A 7,562-nucleotide genomic window follows, 5' to 3' on the forward strand; every position below is an offset into this window, starting at 1 on the left:
AGGAGTTTGGTCTCTGGAGGATTCTTCTGCCCTCCGTCTTTTTGCTTCAGATATGTCATAGGTTCAATTCAGTGTCCAAACAATGGCAGGCAGAACCCCTCTGAGATATTTTGCCAGCCTTAATCTAATCAGGATACAAGAAGCCCACAAGCAATTCCATCTTGAGAGGATGCATATTAAAAAAGAGAGTTAGCCAGATGTAGTGGTTAAGAAGAGCAGACTCTAATCCAGTGAACCGGATTTGATTCCCCGCTCCTCCTCCAACTACAGCCTGCTGGATGACCTTGGGCCAGCCATGGTTCTCTCAGAATTCTCTCAGCATCACCTGCCTAATGGGGTGTTTGTTGCTGGGAGACGAAGGGGAGGTGATTGTAAGCTGCTCTGAGATTCCTTAGGGTAGAGAAAAGTGGGATATAAAAACTTATTCTTCTTCTGGTTAAAAAAATAATAATGTTCCCCACACATCTGCTATGAAACCTAGGTAAGCAACTAAAGGAAGTTGTCCACCTGAAGGTCTAAGCTGCTTATGTAGTCCGCATGTAATGCCACTATATGCCTAATGTAATGTGGCTCTACGTGCCTTTGAAAATATAGAATCATAAAATTGGAAGGGATCTTCTAGGTCAGTGGTCCCCAACCTTTTTATCACCGAGGACCACTCAACGCTTGACAATTTTACTGAGGCCCACTGCCCTAACGCTCTCTGACTCTGGTCACTATGGTAATGTTTAAACATCCCTTCACAATAAGATACAGACCCGCCACAACAATGAACATAAGGAACATTTTATTTTCATTGAAAATGTAACTCATGAAAATAACAAATCAATGGGAACCCTGAGCTTGTTTCTCTGCAACGAGATAGTCCCATGGGCGCCTGCCGGATCGTGGAGGAAATAAAGGGTCGGGGGGGGGGAAGAAGGCATCCTTCACGGCCCACCTCCAGTTAGTCGACAGACCACCTGTTGGGGATCGCGGCCCACAGGTTGGGGATCGCTATCCTAGGTCATCTAGGTTAATCCCCTGCACATTCACATCCTCTGTAACCTGCCACCCCCTTGAGCCTTCACAGAATCAGCCTCTCGGTCAGATGGCTCTCCAGCCTCTGTTTAAAAATTTCCAAAGATGGAGAACCCACCACCTCCTGAGGAAGCCTGTTCCACTGAGAAACCGCTCTAACTGTCAGGAACTTCTTGGGTCCCTCCTTGCTGTGGGGTGCACTGGGTCCCTACTTGGAAGAAAGGTGGGGTATTAATGAATTAACTAAACCAGAGGGCCTTTTTGTGAGGGCCTCGTTCCTGTCTTTGCTAAAGGGAAGAAATGGAGACGGGGGACTGCCCTTTTTATCCTCAAAACAGTCCGTTTTTGAAACCTCATCTTACAGCCTTGGCCAAACAAGCCAATTAAACTTGTCATGATTATCATTGCAATATTGTGGCTATCCAATTATTCCACTTTATTGTTATTGTTGTTGTTGTTGTTGTTGTTCGATTTATTTCCCACCACTCCCTACAGGCTCATGGCGGGTAACAATAGTCTTAAAATCCCCCATTAAAACCCCCGCTAAAAGACTATAAAAATACCCAACACGGTGGAAAATACCACTCTCCCCTACCCGAACAAGGGCATTGGGGGATGGAGGGTGATGATGACTACTTCAAACCCCCCAGCGGGGCAATGTTCTTCCTCGCCAATCCCAGCCTCAACCATAGACCTGGCGGAAGAGCTCCATTTTACAGGCCCTGAGGAATGCTGACAGCTCCCGCAGGGGCCGCAGCTCACCCGGGAGCTCATTCCACCAGGTCGGGGCCAGGACAGAGAAAGCCCTGGCCCTGGTTGAGGCTAGGCGCGCTTCTCTATTGGTATGCTTGGGGAGTTCACAGACTAAAAATTGATAATGGGGAAGATTAAAGAGGGAAGGAAGAGAAGAGAAGGTAGAGGAATGAAGCCTAAAGGTTATGACGAGGTGGGTGAAAGAGAAAGAGAAAGAAAATATCAGCCTGGTGCTAGAACTCTGTCTTCCCAGGTCATTTCTCTTCCGGGTCAATTATGCTGTAGCCATCACTTTCCTGAGAGGTCGTGTGTATGTCCACGCTTTCAAATTTCAAATTTCCTTCAACGACGTTCAGGGAGAAGAGTGAGACATACATTTTAAAATACTTGAAATTGTTAAATATTGGCAGGACTTGGGTCTCTTTCTCCAGAAATAGTTCTCGTGTGATTCTGTCCTCCTTTGTGGGAAGGCTTGTGGCTCAGTAGTAGGCCCCTGGTGCGACCCCAACATCGCTAGCTGATTGGACGAGATGGCCATTGATAGAAAAGACCGTTCTCTGCTTGAGACCCTGCAGAGCTGACCTTGCTGGGCCGGGGTTCTGATTCAGTAGAAGGCCATATCTGATCCTATATCTGCATCTCTTGGGTGTTGAATTAATAGCATGAATAGCAACATGGAGAGAGGAGAAAAAGGTTTACAGTAGCAAGCTCCAACACACATGCATTCAAACATGCACAGAAAAACTGTGCATCCACATTCTACATGAGCTGGTTTCTCTCTTTGTAATTACAAATTGTGTCACAGTAGAGAGTCCCATGTGCAGGCATGCGCAGGACAGCTGCCCCACTGGATGACGATGCTTGGGTTGGTGCAATGCCTATCCCGTGCACAGTCATTCTTCCCAAACTGCCGTGTGCCTCTTGAAGGAAGCAGTCCACGAAAAAGACCGCAGGAAATGCCTGAAAGATTTAACAGCCCTATTTTGTAGAATTTATTCTTTGCTTTCTTGGCAAATGTTCAGGATAATAGAGAAAAGGGCGCGGCAAATCGTACTCTTAAGGCCTGTCAGATGTTGAAGTCTGCCAGATTGGTGGTGAGAACTGACAAGCGCATCAGTCATTGACACAAAACAGCTGCCAGGTCTCTTTATATGCAAGTCATTCAGCGTTGTATCAAAACAGTGTGAATATAATACTCATCCCAGCACTTCTTGTCGAATTAATGCCCAGGTGAGATCTCTCCAAATACCACGGTTGTATCAGTGCAAAAACAAGAAGCAGTAAAGCATCTTACTCATTAGGACCCAATTTGCCAGAACAGCAGCCAAGTGCTTCGGCTGGCTCCCAGCGGCGCTGGGGAGGGAAGGCTGGGGAATAAAGCAACTCAAATTAAATTCATCGTGTTGCGCGCATTTGAAATTCAATATTGACAGCTCTAATTACACCCCTTTTCCCATCTCACGTTCATTACGGCAAAGTAAAAAGAGCAGGAAACAGCAGGAGCCAAAGAGGAGCAAGTGGAACACTTTGACGGGACTGTCCGGCCCCCTTTTGCTGGGCGTCTGATGCAGGCCTCCGTCCCGAGAGGGGTCGGCTGCCGCTCTCCAATATGGAGGTTGGTGATTTACTAAAAATAGAGAGCAAAAAGGAGCCAGACGCTTGGCTATTATGCACGGCAGGAAACCTCGCAAAAAGTCTGCCCCAAAAGATATCTTCTGTGTCTTTTTGGCACCGTATTTAAAAATTAGATCTAGCTGTACAGCAGCTTTTCTTTCATGACAGTACTGAGGACGCCTGTTTTTGCATGCATAAAGGCTAGCATGTTTTTGGTCTCCTCCCCTGTGGCTCCATTCACCAACGGGTGAAAGGACACTCCCTAGTCCTTCATGCACCAAAAGGAGTAGGGTTGGGCGCTTCAGCTTCTGAAGCAGCCATTCACACCCAAAGCAGCCAGCCCAGTTCTCTCAGGGCTTTCAGCCCCACTTCCCTGACAGGGTATCTGTTATAGGGAGAAGAAGGGAAGGTGATTGTAAACTGCTTAGAGACACCTGAGGCCTGCTGGGTGAATGGGGGCCATTCCGAATGGAGGCAGAAGGAGCAGGGCCACAGAAGTGGGAGGAATTGGTTGCCATGTAATCTCCCCGTAAGAAGAGTTTCCAGTCTGATTTTCCCTTCACATATCTGAGGACATGGCTCTGGAAAGCTCATCTGTAACCACTATGCCACAATTCCCAAAGGTCAGTCCTCTCCCACACTCAACGAACATTCCACACCACAGGTTCTTGACACCCATATCTCCACACCCATGCCCTCATTTGCCACCACAACCTCCCACACATTCAACCCCATGCCATTATAGACTGCACAACCCCTCCCACTATTCTTCCCAATGTGAAGCTCTCTCTATCTTAATCACTCTCTTCCTATTTACTTCCCTCCCTCTTTGCTATTCCTCCCCCGCTAGCGCCCGTTGTATCTGCTACAACGGGCTTTAATTCTAGTTTCCATATAAGACAAATTTCATGTGATTTGTCAATGAGGGAAAAGAATCAGTCAATCAGGAAAGGAATGAGTTAGCATACAGATAAGAAGACATGCATGGATTTCCTCCCCTCTCCCCACCATGACTCCTGTTTTGCTGGGAATTTGGTATGAATTCTTTCAGCAAGCCTCAGGGGACAGCCTGGAACCCCGGGGTAGTCAAACTGCAGCCCTCCAGATGTCCATGGACTACAATTCCCAGGAGCCCCCTGCCAGCGAATGCTCCAGCCTTGATGGACTAGGCCAGGGGTAGTCAACCTGTGGTCCTCCAGATGTCAATGGACTACAATTCCCACGAGCCAGCGAACACTGGCAGGGGCTCCTGGGAATTATAGTCCATGGACATCTGGAGGGCCGCAGTTTGACTACCCCTGGCTTAGAGTCTCAGTTGCAAAGAGCCTGACTGGTTGCTGTTGCTGCTGTTGTTTGTTTCCTGCTCCTGTGTGGCCAGTCTCAGTGTTCAAGTGACTTGGCTTTCTGTTTCTGCTCCAGTAGTCAAGCTTTCTTTAGTGTTTTCCAGATGCCAGAGTATACAATTGTAATTACATCAGTGTCATCTCCAAAAAAGCCATTTCCCTTCTTTAAATATGCAAAATTTCCCTGTGATTAGTAAACATCTGTTACCAGGTTCGCAGTAGAATATTTTTATATCCTGCTTGGAATGAATAAGCTTAATCACTTCCTATGACTAAAAGAGGCAGGGACATTTGGAAATGGCTTGCTTATTGACAGCCATCCCTGCCATGTGGGAGAACGCTGTTTGGTATTATTTCAGACCATGAATATTCATGGCTGATTTTGTAACGCTATGCTGACCCCTCTTTAAGAAAGAAACAAAAACCGGCACGCGTTTTACATAATCAGATTTAATGGCAAAGCGATGTAATCAAATCATTTAATCTATCTGAAATTATTTGCCAGTACTTTGTTACAACTACAGAATAAATTGATCAGATGTGAAGGGGGGAGGGATTACTTTTGAATTCATGCCTGCTGAGACTATTGCCAGGAAAATGTCTTCCAGTTTTGGAGTTGCCCATGCTGCACAACAAAAACAAATGAATATGAGCTTGCCAATATTGTGTTAGTATGTCAAAAATTGGAAGAGGGGTAGCATGTTCACTAGTTCTGCATTTGCCTATTTTTATTGTATTTATTGTATTTATTTAAATTGCATTTATTTATTGTATTTATTGTGTGTGTGTTATTTATGAATTTCCCTCAGGTCAGACTGGCCAAGGATTCTGGTTTTTTTTTTAGGGGGGGGGGCATAGAATTGGGGTCACTGTGGGTAGGCAGGTAGTTTTGAATTTCCTCCATTTAGTTTTGGACTAGATGACCCTGGAGGTCCCTTCCAACTCTATGATTCTATGATTTGTAGCCCTCTTTACTTATTTGGAAACCAGACAGAATCCACAGATCAAGTCAATACCATTGAAAGATGGGGCATTCTGTGAACAAGGTAATAGGATTTAGGTTGTAGAACCAACCAGAAGTCACAGCTGTGGCATAAAAGTATGGATTAGGGATGGACATGAACCATCCGACAAACTAAATTTCATCACACATTTTGGGCAGTTTGTGACTCACTGGGCAATGTTCATGAACAGAAGGTCCACCATGAACTTCCACAAATTTTGATTGCATTTGTGAAGAGCAGAAAAAAGGCATTTAAATGGCTCTGAGTCATAAAGCCCCTGCTTTCTGCTCTTCACACACACAAAAAACAATAAGCTGCATGGTGGGGAGCTTGCTGCCGCTCAGTTTAAATGCATCTGTGCCATTTAAATTTCTACTATCTGCTCCCCGCTGGGAGGCATTTAACCCCCACTTTTTGTTCACCATGACCTTTTATGCATGGCAGCAGCTACCCCATGCTGCCACCGTGCTGTTGCGGCGGGACACGATGCCCCACCATTCCCCGTTTATGCATGAGGGCGGGGCATGCTGGGCTGGCCCAGCGTAGCACGCGCACATTTTACGCTGGGGTCAGGAGTAAGCTGAAGCGGTGGGGAGGGGGAACTGGGGAGGAGTCAGAGGGAGTGGGGGGGCAGGCCCCCTCCACATGCACTGGCGGGAGCAGGGGGTTGCCCCTGCCAGCTCTGCGGCTCTACGGAGCCCACAGGGCCGTGCGGTGTCCCTACAGGGACACTGTAGGTTGGGGCTGGGTGAGCCGAAAGACCCGGCACTGGCTATTATGCACAGCGCCTGTCCACCTCAGCCCCTGCCAGCCCCCAGCATACCCAGGAAGCTGCGGAAGTTCCTGCGTTTGCTTAACGCGGGCCTTCTGTAGCCCTGGGCCAGGATGCACCCGCGCTGGTGGCGGTGGCGAGCATTATCAGGTATTTCCCCCGAAGCGCTGCCACCGCCAGCACAGGCATTATGGCCCGTGCATAATAGGCCCATGAAAAGCCATGGCTAGCAAAAACCAAGAGGAGAGCCAAAATTAGGAGTTTAAATGGCTCAGAGCCATTTAAACCAAACAGCAGGGCAGGCTTTTGTGCACATGGAAGTTTTGGAAGAGGAAGAATACTCCATGACAGAGAATATCTAGCGCACATGGAACTTGGTTCCGTGACTCAAGCCACTGGGTTTTTATTGTGATGCTCTGTGCAGTGATTGGAATGTGCTGTCATGTCTTTGTTCAAGCAAAGGCCTGGCTTTCTCTTTACCCCAATGGCCTTTTTTTCCACAGCATGAATCTGTCTTGGGATCAAGGGAGGCCCTGGCTCCCTCAAGCCATGGCTCGGATTGTTCCATGGATCATCAGTCAAACAATGTAGCAAGGGAAGAAACAACTCATGCAGCTCTTTGCTCCTCTGCCATCCAGAGATGGTGAATCCCATGTGCTCTCTGGAAGAGAGTATTTGAATTTCCCATCCCTCTTTCTTACGGCTGGGTCTTCAAACTCTCCTCCTTTGCTCTTGCAGAAAACTCTAACATGTTTTTCTAACTACACCTCTGTTCAGAGAGTCACCCCTGCCAACTTTCATTGAAAGCTTTGAAAATGACTCAGATCTTGTTTTCTCATGATGGCGTGCAACAACAACAGTGACCATAGTTTCCCACAAAATCTGCGGTGTAAGATTCTTTCAAGCTCACTCTCTCAAAAGGTCAATCTGATATGCTCATAATTCAAAAACAATGAGGCAGCGCCAATTAGAAGCCAGGGCCATGATTCATTGCAAAGTGGGTTGCGCCCACGTGTGCAATTTTGCTTACGTCTCTGTTTTTCAGTGCATGCTTTC

This window comes from Paroedura picta, chromosome 6 (genome assembly GCF_049243985.1).
Source record: "Paroedura picta isolate Pp20150507F chromosome 6, Ppicta_v3.0, whole genome shotgun sequence".
Lineage (NCBI taxonomy): Eukaryota > Metazoa > Chordata > Lepidosauria > Squamata > Gekkonidae > Paroedura > Paroedura picta.